We start from the raw sequence: 14,608 nt of genomic DNA, 5'->3' as shown, positions 1-14,608 counted from the left end.
TTTCAGTTAACTGAGACAGATGTAGTTTAACTGCAGCTAAAGTGGAATGTTGTAACCAATTCTGACACAGTTTCCCCACAGAATAAGTGGTGACAGTATAATCATTTTCAAAGCGGGGATCAGGTCTGACTTGTGCGAACCCTTCAGCCAAACCTAGAAAACGGCGTTGGCAAGAATCAGCACTCCTATGCCACATCAGCCAACCTTTCGAATCCAAACTGGATATATTAAAGGACGAATTGTGCAATAGAGCTTGCAACTCATGAATGGACAATTCAGTATAATTACCCCACCCTGAATATTCTTCCAATTCGGGGATAATTGGTGTATTTAATTTTTTAGAAGTAGCCAATCCAAAGCATGTTGTTTGGGAAATAGACGAATTTAAAAACAACATGTGATTCGGGATGAGACATGCACGATGCAAAGCCTCAGCGCCTTGTACCTGCCAATCTTTGGTACCCCAAACCGATTTAAGGTCAATTGTTCCTTTCCAAAACTCGTAGCCATCTACAGCTAATCTGTCCAGAAAGGACTTCGAATACAGCAATTTTGTATCGGTAAGTCTAACTTTGGACATGGACTTTTGTGTCATTTTGAAATAAAATGACTCAGGATTTGATTGATTAAAATCTGTAAAATAAGTGTATTTTTTCAGAAATGTATTGGAGCTGCCTCTTAATGGAGCTGGGCAATGTTCCCACTCTGTGTAATTTACAGCAACCCTCCTGGAATTTGTCTTATGTAAAAAATGATTACCATAATGTTGAAAACAAAACAAATCACCATAATTAATGGAATCTAAATATAAATCTTCAGCATCAAAGGCAGCATAATATTTCAAATCAGAGAATAATGCTTCTACGGCCTGAATATCCCAATCATCAGAACGTATATTTTGTTTAATCACATCCCCCATGTTTACTCTAAGCACATTCGGAACATTAATCACTTCAGTGGGCCCATGTATCTGAAATCTATCCGCATCCCACACAATCCCATCAAGGACAGGCCAAGCAGTAATGTTGACTGTATTCAAGTTTTGTTTCAGTCTGTGTGCTGAATGTGAAGAGGAAAGATGGGCCAATGCTCCATTAAGGTACAGAATTCCTGTTCTTTCTTTAACATAGTGACCATCGATCAGGCGAAAAAAAATAAAACACAAAACCAATTGATATAAAAAGGTAAAACGAAAATAGAATCAACCAAATGTATGTCCAAGGGGGAATTAAAAAATGTTTTTTAAATAAGGTGGCATATTTTGCAATAGTTGAGGGTTTCTTTGAAAGTTCCGAAACAGAGTCAAAAGAGAATCTTGACTGGTCGGCCATGAGTCTGCAAATCTGGCATAGATAAGTCAGCAGGATAGGTGTAGTTCAGCTCATCAATGTTAGTAACAGGAATAGTATTTAATAAAGGACTGGATATGGCAGACATCTCGAGGGACACCTCCTGTTCTGCACCAGAAGTAATAGCCAGCACAGAATGCCTCACCATGGAAGGACAGGATATAGCCGGTGTCATGCTATGAAGAATCGGCCACCCTGTGTGTCTTGACATTGTCAATAGAGATAAATCTGTTTTCCTTACGACCTGGAAGTGGTGGTAATATGACTGTTCTCGTGCCCTTCACTCCAAGAACTCGAACCGGTGCTAAGGACCAAACTCTTTCTTGTTATCGATCTTCTCTTGAACCAGTTCTCCAACTTGGGGTAGCCAGCCAACTACCGGGATCTGCAACGCATCATCCGATGTGGAGGGCGAATGTTCCTTTGCTAGATTGTCTCTGGTCTTTTGTAGATCCTGTAAAACATTGCAATGTTCATCTACGTCAAAGGCCGTGGCCTGGGCCTTGCAGTCTAGACCGTCGAGGTCAGGGACGTACATCTTGATACCAAAGAGCATTTTGTATGGGGTCCGCCCACCCAGAGAGCTTCTAGGGAGATTATTAAGCGCACGCTGCACGCCATTGAGGTGGGCTAGCCAGTTTCTGCCAGTGCCTATAACTCGAGCTGTCAAAGATTGCTTTAAGTCACGGTTCATTCGTTCAACTACACTATTTCCCTCGGGTCTGTACAGAGACGAAAACTTGACTTTGACCCCCAACGAAACCATAGCATCCTTATACGCTTTAGAGGCGAAAGCCGGACCCTGGTCCGAATGGAAGGTACCACAGGCAAAAATCCCTACAAAGACTCGCAAATCCTTAATGACAGTCCGTGAATCAGCGCTCCGATGGGGCCACACCCACACAAAGCGTGTGTGTGAATCAACTGCTACTAAGATATACTTATATGCAGTATCAGAAGAAAAAGGACCGCAGTGATCTAAATAAACGCACCCCAGTGGATTATTAGAAATGTACAACTGTGTCTGAGGCGGACGCGCAGCAGTTGAAGGTTTAATCTGCTGGCAAATGTCACATTGAAGGACATAATCGCGCCTCTGTTTGTACAGTCCCCGCCACCAGAACCTCTGTTGTAGCTGAGTTACAGTGGCCGAGACGCCCACATGCGCAGACGCCACACCTTCATGAGCCGCTGTAATCAAAGAAGCCCTGCGATCCGAGTTGGGAATTAAACGTTCGCCAACTTCAGGAATTTTCACATAAGGAACCTTATCGGGACTTAAGTGGTATGTGTATTTAGAAGGGAACCCCGCAGGATATTTACTTCCCTTCTCAGTAGCAGCAACCGCTGCTAAGATGTCATCATCTATCTTACTTTTGGACCTCGTGACTGCTGCAACTAAGTAGCTTGATACTGCTGACTTCGCTGCTTCATCAGCAAGCGAATTTCCGACAGCGTGGACCCCCATGCGCTGATGGCCAAGAGTATGAATTACAAACACGAGTGGCAACTTCTCTTTGAGTTCTGCCACTCGGACCAGATCATTTTATGTTTTATAGTGCCACCTTTGGAATCACGAAATTCATTCTGAATCCAAAAGAACAAGTTCTCATTGTAAGACTGGACACAGTAGTAAGAGTCACTTACGACCAAAGTCGTCACACTCGGATCTGCGTACTCCAATGCAAGCATCAGAGCACGAAGCTCAGCCAATTGTAATTGTAAAGCCCAGTAAAGACTGTAATTTTTTCAGTGTTGTCGGAGAGCGCAACTGTGCGCACTTCTCCAGGAAGTGAGGAGCCAAGCCTTTTCCTTCATTAGTTAGTTCATAGCCTAGAAACAACACTGTGTATTCTGCAATGTGCGATTTTGCAAAATTAAACTTGTAACCTATGTCTGCAAAGTTACAAATAATACTGTTCACTCGACACAGATGCTCCCAAAGTTCGTCGTCTGTGAGATAGATATCATCCACATAGGAACAAGCATCTGGGTCGATCCTCTCCAACAGAGAGACAATGCGTGCGGAAAATACACCAGGACTATTCTTATAGCCCATTGGGAGACGCCGAAACATTTTTTGGACCCCGCCGCATGTGAAAGAAGTCCATTGGGAACTTAGACTGTTCAATGAATGGGCATAAAAACCATTGGAAATGTCAAGCATGGTTTTGAACCGCTTACACACAAGACTATTTACAAGGGCAGAGCCGTGAGTATTCTGTACTGCACAGTTATGGCAATGCGAGTTTAAATGCCGGTAATCCAAAACCAAACGGTAAGAGCCGTCCGGTTTGTTTACAGTAAAAAGGGGGTTATTCATCGGTGACACACACGTTTCAATTACACCTTGATACTCCAATTGTTCAAGGATCGCTGCGACTGAAGCTTTGGCTTCACGACGTATGGGATATTGAGGTTGAGGCTGCTGCTGAGACCGTAAAGGAATCTCGTGGTTCGGGGTCAATTTATCCCAGCCACACTGATTACGGTACACAGCTGGTGCAAGCGCCAGAGCCCACTCTTCTGCAAAGTGCAGCGCTTCCACTCTCGAAACTGTGTTCGGAAACTGGGGAGGATCACCTCCTCCCCTCTTGGAGCTGCGAGCACAAAAGGTGGGGGCCAGTCAGCCTCCGAAAGCAAGATGTCATATGTAGACGAAAGATTTTCCCAAAATACCTCTTTAACGGTACGCTGTATGTCACCTTCAATTAACAGGACAATTTCAAAAAGTCTATCAGGGGGAGCAACTCTTGTATCTGCTGTTTCAATCACAACATAAGTGTCAGTCGCTGTCACCTTCAGTAGTGGACGGAGGGCCTCTCTCACTATGGTAATCTCCGCCGCGCTGTCCAGCAAGGTCAGAGCCCAAATCAGATTCCGAAGCCTCGTTCTCACAATCTGGGGCATATCGATGCGCTGTCATGGCTGCGACTTTCTTCTTGGCAAACTGCGGTCTCTGAGGCGTAGAGCCCTCCTGTTTGTCTGCACCGTTGCACGGGCGGGGCTGACCACGTCCTTGCTGGCCACCCCGGCCCCTGCCGCCCCCTCCACCACCGGTTGACGGAGCCGATGAGTCCTGAAAGGAACGAGGAGAGCGTTGGTCAGAAGCCTGAAAACTTTCAGGTGTCTTAATCATCGTGCGGTCGCGCAAATCATAAACACGTTCCGACTGCGCAGGCAACGGAGACGCAGGGCGCGAAACCTGTGTTTGTTGTTGTTGTTGTTGCTTACCCTGATTCTGTTTTTTAGGCCAATTTTGTTTTTTGGACTTGGGCTGAGCGTTCGCCTCCGAAGACTGTCCCTGGGGCTGCTTTTTCTCCTTATCAGAAAAAGTCTTAAGACCCTTGGCATTGCGGCCAACCATTTTATAAGCCGCCACAATTATCCTTGCTAACTGACGGGGTTTGTCCGCGTCGGGAATCAACGCCAAGGCGTTAGCCACCTGGAAGTTCACTGCATCGCCCTTGACATTTGCAAGGATCAGATAGCAAACCACCTCAAAGGAGCCACACAGGTGCATACCCAACTCAACCGCTGACTCCGGTCCGTGATCATCCTGAACATGTTTAAGGACCGCAGACAGGTTGGACATAGACTTGGAGCCAAAGCACCTCGAATAGACTGCTGCAAAAGTCTTACCCCATGTTTCACAGTCAACAAGCTCAGGGGCCAAATCTTTCGGCAAACTAAGCGTAAGAATCTGGTGTTTCTCACCAGGGTTCGTATTAGGAAACACAGCCTCCAGCTGGTCAAATTTCTCAGCAAGCCAGAAAGGAAAGTCATCCTTATCCTGGGGCTTCTTGCCCATTACGGAATTCACCATGACAGGACTGATTTTCAAACCAGCCTGACCTGCTTGAAGCTACGCACCCCTAGGGGCTGCGCCTTGAACATTACGACTTGTGTAATGAACAAGTGCCCTAATCACTTCAACCGCGACCTCGTGAAGACGTCGCAGGTCGTTGCAAGTGGCGCGATTAGGGTGAGGAGTAAATCCAGCCAAAGCGGGCCAAGGAGTGCCCGGATGGACAAAGGACCTAACCTCGGAGCGGTTAAAGCATGTGGTAGGGCACCACCAAACCAAACTCCATGCTGCCAAACATCAATAGGTACTTCCTGTGCTCTGTACGGAGCATATGCAGCCGGTACAGCTGACGGAGTGTATGAGTGGAACGCACCAGAATTCGCGTCCACTGGCGGAAATGTCACCCACGAATAAAACAGCTCGTAAGGGTAAGCATGTTCCGCACTCACCACTAGAACCACAGCCAAGCCTTCCAAAGGGACATCATAAGCCCGCAAATGGTCCCGCACCGCAATGCGACTATGCAGCGGGATGTCCACGGCTTGTGCCATGCCTGCACAGGAACGTGAAAAACAAAGATTACTTTGTAGCACAACTGGGTAGTAATTCAAGGAAACCGTTTTTAGATAGATTCAAGCTTGAAAAGACTTATTTCAAAAATAGGTAGGTTTTTCCGACACCGCCGTTTTCAGGAAACGGGAATGAAGGGGTTAAGGTTTGAATGATATACTACTCGAGTGTCATGATATAAGGCCAACAACCGTTGGGCGCCATGTAGCAGGGTTTCCGTTCTCCCACAGAACTGTGCACAGAGATCTAGAACCTGGGTGAATTAGGATGACCCAAAACTCACCTTAGTATCAGAAATCCCCTTACCGAGCTAGCTACAGTGTCTCATTGGTCATAACAAACTCCCAATGACTTAGACAAACCAGAACATGAACTTAGGGTACCTCAGGTATCGTGGAACACATGAACACTCTTTCGCTCTATAATAATTCCAAACCTCAATGGGGAGTCAAAGAACACACGTGCAAGTTTGAAACATTTATTTTTCAATGCAAGGTTCTCAAACGCAGTATCTTATATAATATCAACATACATATTATAAAAATCAGAGTTATCAGCAAAGTCACTAGTCCATAGTAAGTGAACGGTGATAGCATATTATAATGCAAAAATCTATAGAAATCCGTATCACCTATATTTCGCGCACCCTATTTAGCATACTATATTATGTCTAAGAAGGTCTCATTTGGGTTTTGGCAGGGCGGGCCCATACCTCTAAATGTCAGCAGAAGAAGATCACATCATCAGCTACCAAATCTCTTCATGCGAAGCACCATCAAGTGTGTTTTTGCATTCTCAGTAACTCTATCTTAAAACCGCGTAGAGCCCAATGTTGGCAGCAACATTATTTGTGTTATGTCTAATGTGGTGCGAGGATCAGGCCTCCCAGCAACCTTGTGTTAGGTTATTCTTAGAGGCTATAGATCTCAGTGTGCAGACAGTGTACCAAGTGTACCAGGCACGACTGATATCAGAGCAATAACATATTATTCTCAATAAATCACATCTTTCGTCTAGGTTGAAAGCTACAATAATAATAATGTGCCGTGTGCAAACTGAAGCCGAAAGAAAATATGTTGTTTAAACATTTAATAAACTCATGCTAACTTAACACAATATATAGAAAAGCATTAACTATATGACAAAATCTCAACTTGGACAAACACCTACAACGACTACAACGAGTCCAGAACACTTCCGCCCGACTGATCATCAATGTCCCCTACCACAGTCACAACAACCACCACCTGAGAGATCTAGACTGGCTTCACGTCAACAAGAGAATCAGCTTCAAGCTCCGCACCCTCACTTACAAACTACGTTGTAACAACACCAGACCAACCTACCTTAACAGCAGTAATCCTGAAAGGTCAAATTTTGTTCCTAACATATTGGCTTTAAAGATATTAGGTAAGAATTTGGTAACTCATTAGGCAAACATTGTTTATTAACCAATTGACTATCATTACAATGTATCCAACCTTTCAGACATTTTAAATAAACAGTGTAATATCCAGATGTTGTAGAAGGTCCATCATGAAAAATAATTGCAACAGCTACAAAAGTTCTTCCTGATATTGATACTTGAGTAGCTACACATTTTTTTATTAAAGTTTCCAATTTTCTTACATCAGCTCTACAACGTTGCAGCATTAAAATTACATACTGTCCAAATCTTTGTATAAATAATGTTGATGACATTTCTGATTTACATTTGCTACACTCATGTTTTGACTAGCTCCTCTAACTAGATTGTTAAAAGACACTGATTCACAGTCAGGTAAAGTCAAATATATGAATCTTTTAGTGTCTATGTTAGTGGCACATGTAAACAAACAATTTTCACAGTCATGTTGCCATTTATAGGAAAGGTCAAAAAGGTTTTCAATATCTATACCTTCATCTTCCAATACAACAAGCATAAACATTAAAAATTCCTGACAATCTTGCTGAATATTCTGCGTAAATTGAGTAGAACCAGAACACATGTCCAAAACATTTCGAATATCAGAAACACTTTGTATTTTACTTTTATTACTACTACATTTCTCATAAACAGAATACAACAAGGAACAGAATCTTTATTCCCGATTTTAAACAATTTGCTGTTGCAAACTTTCAAGAAAAAAAAACATTATCAACTACATTAGCATAGCAGTTGACACCAGAACTATTTTCAAACTGATACCCAACATTCTCCTTAACTGTGTCTTTTTTCTTTTTGCTTGTAATCACAACTTCATCTTGTTTTTTTTCTTTCTCTACTGCTTCACTACAGATATTCTCAAATCTTCTTTTTCTACCTACCACACGCTTTTCAAATACTGGATATTGACCTAAATTGGGTGCATATTCTCTTCTTAACCTATTATACTCTTTCACACAATTTGCATCTGCACTAACCTTTGTCTCAACAAAATGAATCGAGTACAATCCAGATAAAGTTCTCACACGAGACAAAGCAACATATGCCATACCCTCTTTAAACACGGTACTTGCAATATTCACTAAAGCACTATCTACACTTAAACCTTGAGATTTATAAATGGTCACCGCATACGTCAAAGAAATAGGAAACTGTTTTCGGCGTACATACAAATCTTTTACAAGCAAAAACCGAGCTGAAGAACGACTACATTTTTGTACTTCTGCAATTTCATCAAATTTGATTTTCAAAAATTCAATACCATCTCTATTTACATAATTAACTAAATGAACAATTTTACCCATTGCTCCCTTTACTAAATCTTTTTCCACATTCAAATTATGTCGTAAAATTACCCTACAGTTTACACATGCATATAAATTCTTTTCTAAAGCTGCAGTTTTACTTATCGATTTCTCTAAAGAATCCAATTTCCCTGTTAAACTTTTCGGTCAAAATAATAGTGATTCCTTCATGTTCTATTTTATCAATAGCTTCGAACTTTATAATGTCCTCATTTTCCAACTTTAACATTTCTTCATTAAATATAGAACATTCACACAGTGTTGGCATTAAGCAGATTACAGATTTGTTTTCTGCAATTCTCATATATATTTTCTCAGGAACAATATTTTCATTTCGAAACAAATTGGCAAGTAATCGTCTCTGTAAAGCTTCTTTGCCATGTTTAGTCACTTTTCCAATTCTTATATCTTGAAGAATAGTTCCATAATCAACATCATTTGCCTGTCGCATATTTGTAATGAGTTCCTTATACTCAAAATATGACCAAATGTTAACATTTCCAATGCTCCCCAAAGATTTTCTGGTATCTTCATGCGCCAGTGTTTTAAACACTGGTTGTCCTTTTACAGGAGTAAGTTGTAGTAGATCTCCAAAAACGTTGACGTGTTTTCCACCAAATATTACGTCATACTCTGTTTTAAGAATTTGCTGCATTTCTAAATGCACAAAGGCAAGCATTAAGTGTGATACAATGCTTACCTCATCAATAATGAGAAGTTTCATTTTCTTCAAGACTCTTGAAACTTCACAACAAGCTTCTCCAGAGAGCTTGTGGTATTCCAATTTGTTTTCATGCTCTACTGGTAGCATTAATAAATGATGTAAAGTAATTCCTTTAATATTGTGTGCTGCCAATCGAGTTGGAGCAGTGAGAACACAAGACAAATGCGACTCAGTTGTTTTCTGTAGAAAAGTTGTCCTTACTTTAATTAAAAAACTTTTACCTGTTCCAGCCTGTCCACTCACGTTCATTCGGATAGGTTGAAATGATGAGCAAGAGCACTCTTTCTTCTCATGAAGTAATCCATGGGCAATCTGATCTCTCACTTGCTCATATATTTTTTTCTACTCAACATTTGGTTGTTCTTCAAAGTTTTCTAAGTTTGTTACATCTTCTTGACCTTGATACATTGCTGTTTCCACCTCTTCCGTAGCTGTTGCTGCTTCATTTTGAACAATTGGTTCTCCTAGTGGATCCTGACTTAATGGAGCAAAAGTTTGACTGTCTTGAGATCTGTCTCTAGCAATCTCAGCTGCAATTGTAGCTTCTTGCTCATTTTCGTCGTTCAACATTTTCGCATATTTAGCAAAAACAGGACATTCTATAGTATCTTTACTTGCGTTGAACGAATCTTCATATCTCTCAAAATCTCCAAATAATTCCAATTCTGAACGCCACGGCTTGAAAAGTTGCAAAAGAGCTAAATAGTAAAATTCCTTTATGTCAGCAGTTTCACAACTCAGTTTACAGTGATTAATTGAATGTCCTTTTCTTTGTTTCACCAAACATCCTTCAGACCCAATCACAGCATATATACCATTATCAATGTTTTCAGTAACATGCCATTAAAAAATATCGTTTTGCAGCACTTCATAGAGACACATGTTCTCAAGATGATGGCTTCTATTTGGATAATATGTATCCAACATATTTTTTTTCACAATATCTGTACTTTCTGGCTCTTTTTCAGCTAAATATTAATTTTCTTGTACAGATTTAAGCACTTGATTTCGTGTTGCAGCAAGGCCTAGACTCACCTTGTAGATTTGGAGTATAGACTTGCAGATGATAAGAGATCCGAACATTCATACGCTCCAATTTCTCGATAAGATAACATCTTCAAACTGTAACTATATAATTTCTTACTTAGACTTTTCTCGTGGGAAATCTCTTCCCACATTTCCTTCAATTCTGTCTTTTATGATTTGGTTATGTAGGATGTTACATATCGAGTTACAGCAATGGAATTGTCCGCAACGTATTGAATATCCATGTTAGCATTCCACATGGACAAAAGGACTTGGTTGTAGTCATTTATGTATCTTGACTCTTTATATCTTCTTAAGTTGTAGGTATTTTTGGGAGACTTTCTTGTGATAGTATGTCGCAAAGATGACATAAAACTGTTCACTCTTCCTTTTGATAATACAGGATGTGGAAATCCAAAACGAAATTTGGTGTAGAACTTGTCCTTAAATTTGTACTTTTGACGACAGTATTTCCCACAACGATGACTTTGGAATCATAAGACTTGTTGTCTTAAGTCCTTATCTAGTGTACTTTTGGGTATATCACATGAAGAATATTCTTCAATAAAAGACAACACAGTATCATCTGAGTCTGTTCCAAATTTGGAAGCATCTTTGATCCATATTAGCATATGTATGTGAGGAGCACCTCTCGCTTGATACTCCTTTCTCCAAAAGAAACCTAGAACCTCTCCAAGAGGAGGATTTTTTTTATTGGTGATAAAAGACATCATAGCTTCAAATCTATGATTGAAATACCTGCATACATTAACTGAATACAAAGAGCACAATTCTCCAGGTGTCTTGTATTCAATATTTGGTATATTTGAATTTGCCTCTCGAAGATATTGAAATCATCCCAAGCATATTCAGCACAGTTTAGAGTAAGGAACCATGTAGGAGTTCCTAAGTTCCTTAGCATATATTTAAGATCTCCATGACGATGGTACCAGTACTCATTAGTACCAGGCTGACATGCCATGAGATTAATTAACTGAGAATCCAAAACATTATCTTTCTGCAGTACTTTATCCATAAATTCCTTTGTCGAAACATTTCGCAGATGTACACCTGTTTTCAAAATATGGTTTACTGCATAAGGAAGTCCAGACAAATCACTCTCAAACAAAAGATGAAACAAATACGGAATACATTGTCGAAATCTTGGATCTTCTGCATACCTTTTGATGTCCGGTATTCAGATGCAGGAATCTGCACAGGTCGGTCATCATATCGTCCTCCTTTTCCTGTGGGAAACAACTGAGGGAACCAACAAGCTTCCAAGCTTTTGTTTCCCGTACACTAATGGGACTTCCCTTTGCTTCTTTCATTTGAAATAACTCTATAGTATTCCCCATCACTTCTTTAGAATGAAGTGGATGAACACTGTAATGTTCGTAAATTTCTTCAGTTTTGGACACATCCACTTTTTCAATTTGTCCAGATGGCGAGTCACTAACAGTTATTTCTTCTTCTCTCACATACACATTTTTATAATATTGATTACTTTTTACCAGATACAACGTTGTCTTTTTAACTTTCCTAATATTCACTAATTCTTGCCAGATTTTCTTACTCTTAGTAGGAACCCCATTAACAAGAATAACTAAAGGTTCATCTACATTTTCTACACCAATTGTTTAAATTTTTTTTTAAATCTAGAGGCAAACATACAACTCTTCCATTTAATCCTCTCTGTAAATCTGAAGGAGGCAATTTCCCTGTCTTAGGCTCCATACAAACAATACCCTGAAATGGATGCACACATTGAATAAAAATAGACACATAGGTATTTAAATCCATCAGTTCAGAAGGAATATTTACCAACTCAAAATTATTATGCACAGCTCTAGCAGGCATTTTGTTCTTGTAGGAACGCCATTAACAAGAATAACTAAAGGTTCATCTACATTTTCTACACCAATTGTTTCAATATTTTTCTTTAAATCTAGAGGCAAACATACAACTCTTCCATTTAATCCTCTCGGTAAATCTGAAGGAGGCAATTTCCCTGTCTTAGGCTCCATACGAACAATACCCTGAAATGGATGCACACATTGAATAAGAATAGACACATAGGTATTTAAATCCATCAGTTCAGAAGGAATATTTACCAACTCAAAATTATTATGCACAGCTCTAGCAGGCATTTTGTTCTTGTCTAATTTGTTATAACAATATTTACAAATACGCTGATCAGAACCCAAATCAAAACAATTCTCTACCACCAAATAAGTTGCAAAATCCTTCCACTCATTATTATTTTCCTTTTCACTTTTAAAATACAAATCAACAGCCCTGGTCTGATTTTTATAATAAGTTTGTCGACAACAGATACAAGAATAATTTGGCCTTTCACCTGAAATCACCTTAAACCTTGTAATTTCTTGCTCAAAATTTTCTGTACTACAATGTTGTACATTCTCATCTACATTTCTTTCTATTAATATATTAATTTCTGCACCGACGTCCTCAGGACCAAAGTAACTAACCTGAATTTCATCACAAACGTTCATTACATCTGATACAGATCCACGCAAAAAAGCACTGTTCTACTTTTTTAACATTAGTGCTGGACTTTTTGCATAATACAATCTTTGACTAATTTCCTCATTTCAGTGTGATGTACTGTTAACATTCTGAAATGGTGAAAAACAATTCGACATACTTTTTTAGAAAGACAACCCAGAGAATGACCTTGCAAACCAGTATTTTCTTTCATTCTGCAAGGGTCTAGTCCTTGCAACATCTTAATCTTGTGTTTAACACTATTTTTCGTATAGTTACATAAGAAACTGCGTAAAAAATCAATAGATTCCTGCCGTACACTACAAATACTACTGCAATTCCAAGTGTATACTGGAGCTTTAGGACGTCTCCCTAAAACTTCATCAGCTAACACCTCTTCTGCTTTTCTAGGAACACATTTCTCTTTCTCAATGGGACAACCATTTATAACCTCATAAGCACAACCACTGGTGCCAACTGCATGCAACAAATCATTACTCTGAAGATAACTCTCTTAATTTTAATTTTTTTTAGTCCTCATTTGTACGATTTTTATGATTATGGCAACCAGGACGTCTCATGATCGTGCATGGAGTTAAAAGCCCAGAGAGACATGATGAGGCCATTTCATAAAAGGATACCAGCAAGTTCCATTGAGTCTTAAACCATAGTGTGCCATCATGAGTGAGAAATCACTCAGGAGCTTGCTTGATCATGTTGTTTTAAATCATTGGACTTCCCTCCCTACCCTACCATCTCGCTCCATCCCATAGCACCCAATATTGTACGCTTACTGTTTCCTCCTAGTCTGGTGTGCCCGGCGCATTCCATATCGGAGCCAAAGGACTATAATTCGGAAACTTCCAAATTTTCTTAATCTCAAACCAGATTTTGTATGCTGATCTTAGAACCTTCAGTCTGATCTTTTTGAATTATTTAGGGTGTCCGAACTTATAAAAGCATCGGTCATAATCTGTTACAGCTTTCCAATAGCCGGGATAGAATTTGTGGGCGCGAAAGAGTATCCGAATATTTTTTAATTGAAAGGCTCTGTAGTACATGAATAAGTCTGGGCTAGCAATCCCTCCCCGGTGCTTCTTTTGACAGAGCTTTCGCCAAGCTATTCTCACTCCTTTAGATGCCCAGATAAAAGTATTGATTTCGCTCGGTATCTTTCTTATTCTCGTTAACTTAAACTCTAGAGGAATAGCATTGAATAAGAATGTACATTTTGGTAGGATAGTCATTTTAATAGCATTTGCTCTCCCCATGAAAGTAAGATGTAGACAGCTCCATGACTTTAACAGTTTCCTCATTTCTTTAGTTTTAAGATCGAGATTAACTTGGGGAATTTCTTCAATGTTTCTTGGAATTTCTATCCCTAAATATTTAATTTTATTATTAGATTCTATCAGAGGGGGTCATTATATTCCAATGCATAACTTCAGTTTTTTGATGGTTTATTTGATAGCCGGAAATCCTCCCAAATTCTGATAATAAGCTGTTTATGCTAGTGAGAGAATCATTCGGGCTACTTGTGTAGATCATTAAATCATCGGCGTATAACGCCACTTTCAGAACCCAACCATTAAAACTAAAAGGTATAATATCTGTGGAAGACCTTATCATGTTGGCTAAAGGTTCTATATATAGGTTGAGAAGATGTGGGGAAAGGGGGCAGCCTTGCCTAGTGCCTAGCCTAATTTGAAAACCCATGAGACTCTGCCAGTTATAAGTATTTTCCCTACCGGGGCTGAGTAGATATTCGCAATGACCCTTAAGAAATTTCTCCCTAGTTCAAGATGGTGAATAACGTTCTGGGACATCTCCCTAAAACTTCATCAGCTAACACCTCTTCTGCAATTCTAGGAACAATTTTCTCTTTCTTAATAG

Source organism: Lissotriton vulgaris, chromosome 3_1 (genome assembly GCF_964263255.1).
Source record: "Lissotriton vulgaris chromosome 3_1, aLisVul1.2, whole genome shotgun sequence".
In the NCBI taxonomy this organism is placed as follows: Eukaryota; Metazoa; Chordata; class Amphibia; order Caudata; family Salamandridae; genus Lissotriton; species Lissotriton vulgaris.
Note: the sequence above shows the minus strand (reverse complement) of the source record.